The sequence below is a fragment of the Gopherus flavomarginatus genome, chromosome 3, assembly GCF_025201925.1.
Source record: "Gopherus flavomarginatus isolate rGopFla2 chromosome 3, rGopFla2.mat.asm, whole genome shotgun sequence".
Taxonomy (NCBI): domain Eukaryota; kingdom Metazoa; phylum Chordata; order Testudines; family Testudinidae; genus Gopherus; species Gopherus flavomarginatus.
Window position 1 is genome coordinate 67,629,775 of NC_066619.1, and position 16,388 is coordinate 67,646,162.

A 16,388-nucleotide genomic window follows, 5' to 3' on the forward strand; every position below is an offset into this window, starting at 1 on the left:
GTTTCTTGGTAAACTGGGTGCAAACAAACAATATGTGATTAAATATAACTAAATATAAATGTGTAATCTAGGAACAAAGAATGTAGGTCATACTTATAAGATGGGGGACTCGATCATGAGAAGCAGTGACTTTGAAAAGGATTTTTGAGTCATGATTGATTATCAGCTGAACACGAACTCCTACTGTGATGCTATGGCCAAAAGAGCTAATGCAACCCTGGGATGCATAGACAGGGGAATCTCAAATAGGAGTAGAGAAGTTATTTAAGGTCTTTATTTGGCACCGCTGGAATATTGCATCCAGTTCTGACTCTCACAATTTAATAAGGATATTGATAAATTGGAGAGGGTTCAGAGAAGAGCCATGAGAATGAGTAAAGGATTAAAAAATAAGCCTTATAGTGATAGACTCAAAGAGCAATCTATTTAGTTTAACAAAGAGAAGGTTAGGGGGGTTCTTGTTTACAGCCTGTAAGTATCTACTGGGAGAACAAATTTTTAATAATGGGCTCTTCAATCCTGCAGAGAAAGGTATAACGCAAACCAATGGCTGGAAATTAAAGCTAGACAAATTCTGTCTGAAAATAAGGCCTACATTTTTAACAGAGAGTAATTAACCTTTGGAATAATTTATCAAGAATCATGGTGGATTCTCCATCACTGACAATTTTTAAATAAAAAAATTATATATACTCTAAGAATTATAAGTGATAGTAAGTAAGAATACTGGAAATAAAATATTTCATATAAAACAAAACCATAACGTGCTTTCTAGAGACTAAACTTAACAGGCTAACTTCCTGTCTAAAGAAGTTTACTTTACCCCCAAAGTCCTCTGCAATGTCTCAACCAAAGCTGGTTGTGAATTCATTTTCATGAATGTACATGCACTGCCAGTTTACTTCCTAGGTGTAGGAATAGTTTTCTTTGCTGTCTACTTATATTCCCAAAGTTTATTGTCTGTACTCAAAGTCAGTATAACCCCGGTTACTTGTTTTTCCTCTGAACTCTCCCCTTTTGCCTTCACATCTTTGTGATAACTTTGTATGTAAATGAGTATCCACTGTGTTAGCTTACAATGCTTAATTTGCATCTGACTGACAGAACATTTTTTGTCTATCAGAAACCTGTCTCTCCACTTCTGCTGTGATACAGAATCTAAAAACATACATTTTTTCAGCATACATGCACAACTCCTTACGTAGTATCTGTACATACATTTCACAAGAATAACAATAACCATTGTGACCCTGGCTTTCATTTAAGACTTTAGATGACATTCTTTGGTGAACGAGAATATACAAATCAGAAACTGGATATTCTCGTAACCACTTGCCAATTGGCATTAAGGGCTAGTTGGATCATAAACCCACTATGCCAGATTTTAATCTGGTTTCTGAGCTGAGTCTCTGTGGAGACCAGCATTCCTCTATCTGTGTGTAAGTGCTTGTCACAATGGATGATGGCATAAATGAGGAATGCCACCATCTGGTTCTCTATTATCTTTGATAGTCTGTTACCTTTTTTTCCTCTTTTCCCTCATCTTTTTAATTAATAGCATCAGTTTCACACTTTATAGAATCTACAAATAGAAGAAAAACCCAATCAACAAATTCCATCTTAAAATAATGGTATTTGTTTTATTTTGGTGAGAAATGGGAACTCAACAATCTCTCCTGACCTTACTACGCTTTAATCCTAAACTATCCCTTCTTCTCCCCCATAGTGTATATGTACCTTGTTATTGCTGTGAGCTGGTCTGATGCAACAACAGAAGGCAAGTGAATGAGAGTGTTCAATTCTCAGTCCTGCCCCTATTTCCTTCCCTTGTGTGGCTATTTAGGACCTCATCCCCCTGCCATGCAGTGGAGGTGCAACAATGGAAATATATTAGTGGTTATAGTTGTCACAGTGAGGCTGATCCCCAAATCCTTGTGGAGGCAGAGATCCTTATTTTTAACCAATAGGCCAATATTGTTTAACACCAGTAAATATAATAAAAGCCTGGTTATTCTGGGTGATTTTAGCATTGAAATACCAGCAGGTACACTTTGTACCATTTAGATTAGTCATACAGGTTTAATGACACAAAATACCAGCTGCTATAGATAGTTCCTTTTTTTCTTGTAGCTACCTTTAAAAGGCAACTGTGTTGTGAGGCAGATACACACATAAATGTATCCCTATTTTATAATGTTGCACAATAGCAGCTACACCATACTAATAAGTAATCATTTTAATTACTGTGTATGTTAATGAGCCACGTATAGACTATTTCCACCCTAATGTCCAGTATTCGCTATTTGTTTAATACTGTTGCTACCATTTAATAGATAGTGATAGCATCATTAGGTATGTGCTGCACATAGTTACTACTTGCTTTTAATCATTTTGCAATTATTTTGCTTGGTTTCAGGCAACAGAAAGAGAGTAAATCGAGCCTTTTATCTATATATGGGTAATGTTACATCTGTGAGCAAGCTATCTGAACAGTGGATTATGATCAAAGTTGTACAACACAGGACATGATCCAAGTATCCTCTCATGTGGATTTTTTCCATCAAAAATAACCTAATTTCTTCTCCTTGCTAACCACAGCAGGGGTGGGGGAAAGGGAGAGAGGAATATGGGAGAAAGAATGTAGGGGGGAAGGAGGAGTGAGAGAGCCTTTATGGCAGATTATGTTCTGAAAATAAAGGTTGTTTATACCTATATACACAACACCACCAACTCAATGTGGGTTTTTTTTTCCTTTCTGCCCCCTCCTTCTCCTCCCCCAACTTTAAAAAGCATTTACATTACTAACCTTAAGAAAGACATAGTGTGCTCTGGTCCCTAGAAAAGCAGAGTAATTGCAAAGAAGAAAAGGATACAGATGTAGAAGAGTCATTTGTAAATGTTCCTACTTAGGTTCAAGACTCCTATTTGAGGAGAACACATGTTATTTGTAGCCCTTCTCATTCTTCATTGTCAATCCACTGCGGACATTCATTGCACTATGTCAAGTGTATGTTACACCGTTTTAAGTTGAGGATTGTGTGCACTTGTCCTTTAAAAAGCATTTCCATATGTGAGTGTGCAAGTTTGAGACGTGCTTTTATATATATCTCCACATGTGCATTTGCTGTAGTATTTATTTTCACTCTTGGATCATTCTGAAAAGGAAGTGTATTCTCTCCATTTGCAGCATTGTTCAGAGGCACTTGAAATGCAATGCACTGTAAAGGTGGACTAAACATGGATGTTTCATGTTGCTAGTTATTTCTACAGTTTACCATTGTCCAGCTATGCTGGAAGAAGGACAAGAGATACTGGATGTGGTTTAATTAGGCCACAACTTTATTCTTAAATGTCTGGGAGAACGCAGCAGATAAAAGTGTACAGGGCAGGTAATTCCAAAATCATTTCAATATATTCCCAGAGGGATTCCATCATCCCTCCCCCTTACCCATCCTGGTCCCCAGTCAACCCGCTGCTGGGACCTCACCAACTCCTCTCTTTAATGAGGGTTAAGGAGGGTCTATAAAGGAAGTGGGGTTGGATCTACCCCATACCAGTAATTGAAGCCATGATGCCCTTTCCCCCCATTTCTACTTCTTGAAAGAATACCTTCTTTATATTCTTTATCAATCCATTTTATCTGACCAGTGTATCCCTTCTCCATGGAGTACATGAACTGGATATCCGCCCCATGTTTATATAATGAATTGTTACATCATAGCCTAACTCACATTTCATGTTCTCCCAACGAAGTCCCCCTCCCCTGACCTCTCTGTGGAGAAGGCGAAAAACCCCTACTTTGCTTTCACCAATCTGATTGTGATGGACAACTTCCTTCCTAGCCCCTTGAGGAAAGAGAGACTAGCACAGTGCCCACAGAGAATCCTGTCAAACCCTGGTATTTCACTTCCATGAGTGGGAGGGTAGGGGATGTTCTGCCTGGTCCAGGTAAAAGAGAGTTTTTCCTACACCAGCATTAACTTATATAGTTCCCTCTCTCTTACAGTGGGCATGGATCAGCGTTCCCACACTGACCTGGTATGGAACTGCAGAAGAAAGGTTTCCGGCCAGTGGGAGCTGTGAGGGCAGTGTTGGGGGTAGAGGACAGTGCACAGAGCCACCCACCACCCCTGCCAGGGGTGCACAGAGATGTGTCAGCAGCAACCAGCCACTTCTGGGAGCTGTGTGGGGCCACAGCAGGCAGGCAGCCTGCCTGAAAGTCCTGCTGCGCCACAGGACTTTAAGTTGCCTGGACTCGAAGATCGCGAGGGGGCAGAGGAGGCTGGATAGAAATGTTAGTCATGGCAGGCCATACAGAAATGTTGGACAGGCCAGATCTGGCCTGCGAGCCATATTTTGCCCACCCCTGAGATAGATGCACAGAGTCTAGTTCTGGTGCAGATGTTCCAGCAGCGCAATACTTTATCAGGGGTATTTTCTCCCAGGAATTTTCTCCCAGGATTACAAGCCAGGCGTTGTTCATCTCCCAACCCTTATTGCCCCATCCCTCCAACCTGTGCAACATTGGAGGAAATGTAGAAACACAGTGGATCCTACCTCCCCTACTGCACTAAGAGTGCCAAAGTTGTAGGACTGCATTAGAATTAGGCACTACTCAGAATGAGTAAGACTGTTGCAATCTAGGCCCTTATCAACAAATTCAATTTTCTGAAGCCTGCAAACCTGCAAAATCGCAGCTCAAAATGTGAGTTTCAGAAGGCTACAAGTGACTAAATACAGTGCCTTGGAATAAAAACCATTATCCAAACTTAATGATAGAGGATATTCCTGCTATAGTACTGCTTAGCCTATTCTGAGACTTATCACTGATCTTAGCAGATTAATTCTAATATATAATGAAGGACCTACACCATGGAAAATGAAACATAGTATATTAAAAGCTTAAAAAACCCCAAGGACTGCAATGCAGTGTCAAAACAAATCATTCTGACTTGCTTTAAAAATATATGGAGGCTTCTTCAAATATCATCAGGGATAAGTCATTATATGACTTGTGGGTTCATACATCACTGCTCCTTGCTGTCACTATGAAAAATAGGAGTTTTTGTTTACTTAAAAATTTGAAATGCCATGTTTCTGTGCTTGAAAAATGAAGCGGGAAAAAGTAAGTGTCCTCCCATTTTTGTAAAATGTTTTTTTTATTAAAGCAAAGTGGAGAGGAGGAGTAGTGCACTCATGGAAGTAGACTGATTAGTGTTTACACAGGAAGAAGAATAACAACAGATAGGTCACTGGGGACAAAATGACCAGAATCACATAGGAAGTTGATGAAAACATGAGCCAAGAACATGGGACTGAACCAACAGCTGACCCATGTTTGAATACAAATAGATATATAATGAATAAACACATGGTAAAATAAGAATTATATTTCATGATAGAGTGAGACTCCCCTGTCAGAATGCATCTGTTAATAATAAAACTTCCTTTCTGGAATGAGAGTTTAATAGTTCTCGTTCATGCTTTAAATAGTAGATCACAGCAATAAATCAGCGTTATGATTTTAGGGGGTACAACTTATGTAATATAATATAAAGTTCCTGGCATTTCATTTACTGTTAATTTGTTTTTTAAATATTCTTATAGGGAGATTGATCAAATAATCATGAAAATACTAGAGTGCAACCACCATAAATCTTAATTTTTATTGTTTTCCCATTTTTAAAACCTTATAAAAAGTAATTTAACTGTTGTGCAGGAATAAGATATTATTGTGATGGATTCTTAAAATCTGTGGAATAATAAGGGTGTATGCACAATTAGATATACACGCAGGGCCCCATGCTGCAAACATGCACATGCATATCTTCATTCATATGAGGAGTTCCACTGAAGTAATGAGACACTTACGCAGATGTTTGCAGGACCAGGTCCCCACATTGTATAGTGGCAAACCTTAAAAAATTGCCTTTTAAAAATTTAGACAGCTAAATAACATTGTCTCAACTTTTGCTGTATTCTGTAGGCATTCCATAGACTCATAGAAATGTGGGGCTGGAAAGGACATCAAAAAGTCTTTAAGTGCAGCCCCTCGTGCTGAGGGAGGACCAAGTAAACTAGATCATTCCTGACAGATGTTTGTCCAATCTGCTTTTAAATACCCTCAATCATGGGGATTCTACAATCTCCCTTGGAATCCTATGCCAGAGATTAACTACCCTTATAGTAGAAACTTTTACCTAATATCTGACCTAAATCTTCCCTGATGCAGATTAAGCCCATTACTACTTGTCATATCTCTTCCTAGCAGCCTTTAATGTGTTTGAAGATTGTAATCAGGTCCCTACTCAGTGTTGTTTTCTCAAGACTACATATGTCCAGGTTTTTTAACCTTTCCTCATATATCAGGTCTTCGAAATCTTTTATCATTTTCATTACTCTCCTCTGGACTTTCTCCATTTTGTCCATATCTTTCCTAAAGTGTGGTGTTCAGAACGGGATGCAGCACTCCAGTTGAGGCCTCACTGGTGTTGAGTACAGCAGGATAATTACTTCCTTTGTGTCTTATGTATGATATATATGATAACACACCCAAGAATGACATTAGCCTTTTTCATCACTGCATCATATTGTTCACTCTTAGTCAATTTCTGATCCATTGTAATCCCCAAATCCTTTTCAGAAGTATTACTACTTAGCCAGTTGTTCCCCATTTTATAGCTGTGCATTTAATTTTTCCTTTCTAAGTGAAATACTTTGCACTTGTCTTTATTGAATTGCATTTGTTGATTTCAGACCAGTTCTCCAATTTCTCAAGGTCATTTTGAATTCTAATTCTGTCCTCCAAAGTGCTTGCAAACTTTTCCAGCTTGGTGTCATCTGCAAATTTTATCATTTTATATTTTTATATTCCATATAGTATATAATATATTTTTATATTCCATATAGTAGAGTAAAGTGTAAAGGAAATAAAAGGAAATCTTGACAATATGGCAAATACTGAGGTAACCTTACCTCATCTATTTATCTGAAGCAAAACTGGCACCTAAATCTATTTTGATATAGATAAATTGTAGAACTATTACTGTGCTTGGTGGGTGACAGGACGTGTCCTGACACCCCCACAGACAGACCCTGAAGGGGGAGGCGCCTTCAAGCTGGGCAGGAGGCAACCGAAGAGCACTTCAGGATGAGTCTGTGCTTCCTGCCTTGTGGAGAAAACAAAACTTTTTTTACACGTCAGAACCAGCTGTAGGAATCTGTGCCCTTTGCCATTCATAAACTGTTGTGGGGCTTATGCCTGTGTCATTATTCCAGGGATGCTGCCTGCTTTTGCTAACCCAACATTCAATAGACCAGAATATTGTATAACAATATTATTACTCTTACATACTCTTATATGTTATAGCTACAGGCTATTTATGTAATGAAAGACATATTTGTACACACATATAAGCAAGTCTGAAGACACTTAGGAACTTAGATCCCCACAACCTTTGAGGTCACTGGGCTACAGTGCATGGGCATTTATGCCATAAGAACAGAGATTCCCCCTGCTCCTAAAGTACTACAAGAGGGTCTTTCCATTAGCCAGTATCATGGCTGACCTTTGGTCCCTGTGGAGCTTTGAGTCAGCCCTCTAGTTTGGATTGAATTATACAATTTATGGGGAATCATATCTTTTATTTTAAAATAAGTGTTTAGTTCTTTTCCTTGTGAAGCGAGTTCACCACTAGAGTTGGGGCTTACTTCTGTAATAGAATGTTATGTTGGGTACGTTTGGGGAATGGACCCAAAACTCTCCATCATACATACGCTTTTTGTGTTAAATAAGTCAATTAAATAAGTGTGACGTCTATCTGAAAGAATACCTTGCTATCCTTCCCCAAAAATTTTAGGCAGGCCCTCTACAGTGCCATGTGATAATAGTGGACAGGAATGGGTTATGTTTAGGAAAGTGGAAAGGAGACTTTTTTTTTTTTTTGCAGTCCTAAAACAAATGCTAAGACCAGATTTCTTTGTTAGCTATAAAGGGCTCATGACTTACAGTTCAGAGTCTGCGTTATAGTGGGCAATCATGCACATATGCCTATCCAGTTCAATACCATACACACAAGCACAAACATAGACATCTCTTTTTGTGTATGTGTATGTCTAGGAGGAAAAAAAAACAGCTGCCCCAAACAAGGTGGAATTATATGGCTCAGCAATATGTCATAGGCCTTGTACTGCTACAGTTCCTGGAGACAGGTTGAGTGGCAACTTAGTACAGCTGATATGTGCTTTCTTAAAAATAACCAAAAAAAGATATGCATTATTTAATTATACATATTCTGACATTATCCCCTTCCATCTCCTTCATACGTTACTTGCATTCTTACATTTTAGGCTCTTTGGTGCAAAGGCTATGTCTTTATGTATGTGGGCCAGAATCTAATATATTGAGCATGCTACTGGAATACAAATAAATAATAATACAGTATAATCAAGTTACTGTGCTGGCTGAGAGAGTGTTGTTTGATACACACACAGCCCCAGAAATGTTGGCTACTTCCATAGGCGAAAGGACTATTAGCTCAGGAAGTATTTCAGAGAGAAAATTCAGTGGAGTATGAGTATGATCAAGAGGCCTCTTAATCTTTTCTTCAGTAAGTTAAATAGAGTAATTTCTGAAGCCCCTCATTGTACGGTGCATTTTGCAGATTTCATATCATTCTTGTGACTCTTTTCTGAAACTTGTCAATTTTTCAACATCTTTTTTAAAGATTTTTTTTGTGGACAGCAATACTGAACACTAGTATAGTAATGATCTTATCAGTGCCATAGACAAAGGTAACATCATCTCTCTAGTCCCACTCAATATCCCCTTATTGATACATGTAAAAGGCCACATTACTCCCTTTTTATCCATAACATCACTCTGGGAGCTTATGTTTAGTTTGTTATCTACCATGATCCTTAAGTCCCTTGTGGAATTGATGGTTTTCAGGACATATTACCACACCCAGTGTGACCTACATTATCTGATTGTGCCAGTTTACCAAATAATCCAGAGTGCTTTACATAAGTGACCAGCTCTTATCATTATTTAACACTCCACCAATATCTATGTCATCTGCAAACTTTGTCAACAATGATTTTATATATTCTTCCAGATGATTGACAATGATATTGGATAGTATTTGGTTGATTCAGCTAGAAACAACCCAATTCACTGATGTTTCACAACAATTTGTTAACTAGACAGATTTGGTAATTGAATTTATATTTGTTTTTCCATTTAGTTTTCAATAACTGTCTAACTATTGCTGTTATGTTATCTTTAAATAGTTGAAAACTTTCTGAAGTATTTGCTTTTTGTAATGTAAATATTAATGGGTTGTTGAACTACCAATGTCTAAGAAAATCATAGAATCATAGAACTGGAAGGGACTCAGAGAAGTCATCTAGTCCAGACCCCTGCACTCAAGGCAGGACTAAGTATTATCTAGACCATCCCTGACAGGTGTTTGTCCAACCTGCTCTTAAAAATCCCCAGTGATGGAGATCCCACCACCTCCCTAAGAAATTTATTCCAGTGCTTAATCTCCCTGACAGTTAGGAAGTTTTTCCTAATGTCCAACCTAAACTGCCCTTGCTGCAATTTAAGTCCATTGCTTCTTGTCCTATCCTCAGAGTGATATGGTAATGAAAGCCAGGCAAAGATTTTCAGACAAACTATTTTTAGACAAAAACTGTAGATTAGGTTGACTGAAATAATCTGTGATTTCATGTTGAATTTGCAGAATTGTTTTGGTTGGAAAAAAAAAGTCCAAGAAGTCAAAACATTTCACTTCAACATTTTCAGAATAACATATTTTGACTTTTTGTTTTAAAAGGATTTTTTTTTCATTTAATCTATAATAAATATTTCTAACAGGTAATTAAAATCAAATTAAAAAAAATTTTTTTTACCCCAACTCCTCTTTTTTTAACTTTCTTGGGTTTCATAAAACTTAAAAAAAAAAAGAGGTTAACAAAAATTTAAATTTATTTTTGATTTTTGATTCAACTACTGAACTGAAAAATGCTAATTCATAGATCTCTAATGATAATCACTCTTTGAGATACTGGCCTAGATTCTCAGCAGGTGTAAATTAGCATAGCTCCACCGACGTCAATGAAGCTACTGTGTTTCAGTTTACAAAAGATGAGGATTTCTGTCCCCAGCTTCCTCAGAATTAATACATTGACTATATAAAATGTTTTTGTGGCTCAGACAAATGAATTTTTAATGCCATAGGACATCAAAAGACCCAAGCTAATACAAAAGAGAATATCCCCTAACAGTAAATATAACATACAGTAAAAGAACATTTTAGAAGAAGTGATGTTTATAGAATCATAAAATCATAGAATCATATCTATTTTTGTATAATGCATATTTTTTTCTAAGGGAAATCATCTCTGTTGGTCTGATTTTCAGAAGTGCTGGGTACCTGCAACTCCAATTCAAGTCAGTGGAGACTGTGGGTGTTCAGTACCTCTAAAATTAAGTCTTATCTTGCTGCCAACTGTGTTAATTGTACTGTGAAAAATGTACTCATTAATGATGGATTCTCTTAATTTTACTTGATTAGAAAATACTTTATGTGCAATAAATGTATTCTATCCAAAATCCTTTGCAGTGAAAATGGTCAATAACACAGACTATTGAGACATTTTACTAGAAAGAGCTAATAAAAAATGGTAAATTTAATATATCAATTTCCACCCTCAGGATGAGACTTATTGCCATGCATAATGCATTGCAAAGAGCAGATACTGTAGCAGAGAAGAATAAAAGCTTGTTTATAACCAAAAGATGTTCTGAGCCACAAACATCAATTCATAAAATTCATCATATATTGATGCATTACTCTTGAAACTGCTGACCAAGGTCATTGTGTACTCACTGTGAGAGCAGAATGGAATAATTGTTAAATGCATTTTTCAGCAGTTATAAAGAAGTGGCAGTAGAGATGCTGTGTACGTGTTTATGCAGCCTTTCATTTTGTGTGTAGTATTGTTTACTCTGCACTGTGTCTTTTAATGTGCAATAAAATCTTTAATTAACCAAAGCTAGTCTTCAGCTGTGTATGAAGTGCAATACAGTACATCATAAAACTAGTGCATATACAAATTTACTGTGTGTTCCCCAGCAAAAGCTTGGGCAGGATACCATATTTTGGAAATAATAATCACAGATCCAACTTCAGAGCCAAGGATTGAATGTCAGTGACTCTAATATTGAGTTGATGACATTCGTTTCCAGATTAATGAAAAATGTGATTATGGGAAAGATAGTAATTAAGAACCGATGCCCATGGTTATATTACAGATATGAGAAATCACGCAGATAGTATTGAGAGATCTAGTTAATCCCTGTTTTGTTTGTTCAGATGTCAGAGTATCTGAAAGATATAACTGCTGAACCAGCCTTCTAGTATAGCATGTGTTGCATTGACATGTATGACGTACATTGTTATGTCAACTACCAAGATAATGTAAATTGGCAGTAGTTCTGCAGGCCACCGTTGTTTCTGAGGGATTTAATTTGTATCTTTCAGCATGGTTCTCATGAATTACTTTGGTGTAGTTTTCTGGTACAGCGGTTCATTAAAGAAGCATCACCCCACAGCATGTACTGTTTTCTTGTAAACCTGTTTTGTTTAGTAAATTTTGCTCGGAGTGCAGGAATTTTATTTAGGAAAGATGGCTTATAATAACTCAGTTCATTTTCTGTATTTTGAATACTTTGCAGTTTCAGATGCTAATGAGTTTACAGAAATATATTCCTAACTTGTTTGTGCCCACTTTATACCTGTGATGTTTAGGGAATATTATCACATTTATTCAGTTATCATCAAAGCCAGAACTAGTTTCTCAACTTGACAGGGCTGAATTTGGGTAGGATTGTCTTCTCACTCAGCAGACTTTTCTTCACCTGCTACGTGCACCTTTTTCCAATTCTAAGCAACTGCTGTGCCAAATGAAACAGATCAGTATGATTCATCTCAGCAATGTCAATGGGCCTTGTCTTTTCCTTTAACATATTGAAAAATAAACATTGGGGGCTCTCTAGTTCAGCAGAAAGCATCTGCTTTTTAAAGGCTTCATGAACTTTTCAGTTCACTATGCTACTTTAAATGAACTGAGAAGATGAAAGAAACAATAATCAAGATAACTTTCTTTTAAATTGTCACTGGACTCTTTTTGGAGCTTAAGTTGTGGTTTTTGCGGCTGTATAAAAAATAAAGATGAGGATTTCATTGGCAGTGATCTCCACAGTGAATTATTTTCTCCTTTATAATATTTAAACAGTAAAACACCTAGGTGTGTTTTTGGGGGCCATTACTGTTTGCTTCTGATGTATTGTAAGACATGAGATGAAAGAGATCTGCTATTTCAATTCTATTTTTTCCATATTGAAATTATATATACAGTTCCAAAAGGTAGAGTCCTGCTGTGTGTGCAAATGGTTATTACACACGTAGTAGATTATGTAGGCATCTACACAGCACTTTGCATGCACAATTAACCTATTTGCATGACAAGTCATGGTACAGTGGTTGTCACTAAAATGTTTATTATTTACTAAATCCTACCACATAGTGAGACATCTGAGATATCATATTTAGTTCCTATTCTAAATATAAGGGAAACTGGAGCATTTCAGAGACAACTGTATAGTAGCTATTGGAAAACAAAATTTTTTTTAGTGATGACCACTGTCATTGCATGTGCAATCAAAGGTCTCATTCTGCATACACAATGTGTGTGTGTGTATGCAGACTTCTGGTGTTTGTATTTGAAAATTTGGCCATAATGTTTTAAAGTTCTTTTAGTTTCTATGAAAACTTCCAGAGTCCAAATGATAACACTGTATTCCTCTATTTATCCACACACACAGCATAGGCAGTAATAGTGTAGACTTCCTGCACCAGTCCTTTCAATATGTCTCAGTTCTGTTTTAGAGAAGTTACTGTTTTTATCATTGCAAAGTTGCCAATTCATATAATTTTTAGTGGTAGTTTTTTTCTGATGTGGGCAATTTCCCATTAACACCTGAACTGGAACCACTAACTCATTAGAATATAGACAGTAAGCTGAAAGTGACCTGGTGATGACTGGATCAAGTCTCACGGAATGCAGTCTTTTCAGTTTCTATCAGTGTGGGCCAGATACAAAATGGTAACCTAAATGGTTAAAGGCCACATATACCTTTCCTAATCTCCTGGAACATCCAGTCCCCTTTGTTATATTTATTATTTGATTATAGTAGTGCCTATGAGCCCCAATTAAGGACCAGGACTCCATTGTGCAAGTGGCAATGCTAGGCACTTTTCAGTGAATTTTAAATTATTCTTTTAATAACTCTCAGTTACCTGCTTTCAAATCAGATGACTCTCCCTCCCATCGGAAATGAACTTTCTGTTGACCAGATCTTCCAAACATCTGAATAACTTCAAACTTTTTGTCTAAACTCTAAGAACCAAATCAGGAGCATTATTGTATAAATGTCTTCTGTCTTTAACTTTAAATCAAAACTAAATGTTCAAAGCAGCTTAGCAACCAGAGTAGCCTTGATAAAGGTAACAGCAGCTAGGCCACAGTTTTAAATACATAATCTCTTTGAATTGTGAGAATGGTCGCACTTTCCTTCAATCCTGCTTCATTTGCTTTCCTCCTCCTTTAATAGTTTACTTTTTGCTTAGAGAACCTCAGCTGGGAGCATTAAACAGCTTCAGACTGAAATTTTAAAATAGAAACTCAAAGGGCGGACTGGAAGTCACCAAACAGCTGTTGAAATGTTTGAGTGGGGTAGGGATCAGAACCAGACTGGCCAATGCCAAGGATGGCAGTAAAGTATTAAAGTCAAAGCTTCAGATGAATTCTCATTTCAGATGAATCTGTATATTGTTTGAGAAAAATATCATGTCCTCCCACTATTCCTTCACCTATCTCCTTAACATACAGCATACTTGGAAGTGTGTTACAGCCACTCTTGCTAAATAATACTTTATTCTGAGTTCAGTAGGATTTCTTGTAGCACAAAATAACACTCAAAGTGAGTAAAGATGGCAGAATATAGCTATGTAAATAAGATGATGTGGAGAGGAGGTTGCTGATGTCTCATACTTGTCATGTACACACAATGTTCATCTTTAAACACTTGTCAGTTGTGTCTTTTATACAGAAACATAGTCACCTCACTATTTACAGAATTCCTTAGATATTCTCAATTACTAAGAATATTCACCAAATACTTACTCTATTGTACTTTAAAGAAAACCAATTAATAGAGAGTCTGCAAATACTGAAGTCACCTTGCCTATCTAAAAAAAGTGAAATTGACACATTTTTAAGGGCAACCACTGTACCATAGATTCACACATAAGTAAATTATTATCACAATATTATCACAATGGCCCTTCAGTCAGTCAAGATCTGATTGAAGAATCCAAGGTCCATACCACACTCATAGTATAAATATGCCTGAGACGTGGAATTGTAAATATACCTGAAATGTGTGGAAATATGAATGTACCATAGACTCAATATGAAACTGAGAATAAAGCATGGCTATCCATGTAAACTTGGATTATGAACGAAGTGAGACAGAAACTGCATTGTCATTTACTTTGCAGTAGTTTAGAAGCACAGCTTCAAAACATCTGGTGGGGAAAAATGTATCTTTTTAAGAAATGTTTTATCTCGTATAAAACAGTAATGAAGAAGAAGAACCTATGGGTCCTATGTAAATAATTAAGGAGACAGAAAAATGATTCCAAAACCTCAGCACAGCTTCGGTGTCCTATGCCTAAAATGAATCTTCATGGGCTATAAAGTTTTAAGTGCTGTATTTGTTTCCAAGACTGTGAGAATATCAGTGAATATATCTTCTATGTAACCAGGCAGACTATGATAGCTTTGGTTGACTTCTGCATATTTCAGTGCCAAAGGCTTTGTTTTCAGCAGTCATTTGTATACTGAGCAGATTTATCCTTTAAATATCCAAAGCTGTATTAACACTTCCTATTTGCTTGTAGAAGCATATGCACTGTCTTAAAAGCAGGAATAAAGAAGATTATTTTTGTCTTGCCAGACAAAATATTAAAGGTGAAGTTATTCTCTCGACTGCCATTTCCAAACATGTATGATTCATAGTTTTGTGCTGAAAAAGAAATTTTGTGCTTGTCTACATCACCCCACAGTTCAGGGGTGTGAATAGTATGGTGTACAAAAGCGCTGCACTGTAACTCCCCCATCTGCATGCTTCAGGAAGGTTCCTGGTTTGCATTAATATAATCCTGTTTGAAGAGGACTACACTATCAACCTTTTATTTTGTGCCCAAGCCATCCATGAGTTAAAGTGCAGCACTTTGTTGAGGACTGCTATTCACATTCCTATAGTCTGAATTGTGGAGCAGTGTAGACATAGCCAGACACATTTGGAACATATCATATGTACTGACAGCCCTGTATATTAAATTAATACAGAGTTGGTAGGGTTTAAATATGTACTTGTCTGGGTATACCGCAAGAAGGACAGGAGACTTGTTATCGGTTTTATTCAGGCCACAACTTTATTATACAGATGTCTGGGACTACCCGGCAGATAAAGTGTACAGTGCAGGCAAATCCATGCTTATTCAAATCAATTCTCCAGGGCTTTCACCAACCCCTCTTTGTTTAATCCATGCTTATTCACATCAGTTCTATGGGGCTTCCACCAGCTCCCCTTTGCTTCCATCCAGGTCCCCCAGCTGACCCATGGCTTGGACCTTACCATCCACCAGCCTCGCAAGAGGCTTAGGAGGGCTATGAGAACAGGGGGTGAGGGAGGCTCCCTGCCGTACTGGTCATGGGAGTTCCCGAACCCCATCCCCCATTCTATTTCTTTATCCAATACTTCCTTTTAAGTCCTTTACCAGGCCATTTATGTGGTCACTGTCTGCTCCCCCTATGGAGTACCTGCACTGAACATCCACCCAATATTATAAAATAAGTTGCGACATATGGCCTACCATCTTTTCTATTCACCAGAAAATGTCCATCCTCACATCCACTGTGAGGAAGGCAAAAAAACCACACTCCACCGAAGCCAATTCTGGTGGTGTGGGAAAAATTCCCTCCCAGCCCACCTTTAAACGAGATGACTAGCTTAATGCCCACAGCAGGTCCAAACCCAGCCTGCCATTCACCTCCACTTGCAGGCTACTAGGGGAGGGAGGGTTGGTGCTGGCTTCCTCGCTGCTTTCACATAGAGACTTGCCTCACCCAGGTTTCTTTCCTTTAGGCACATTCCTGGGGGAAGGGGGTGTGAGTCATTGCTGAAAAGTTGACCACTGAGCACCTTTTGCAGCAGTTTCAGACCTTCTTCCTCCCTTGCACCCAACCACAAA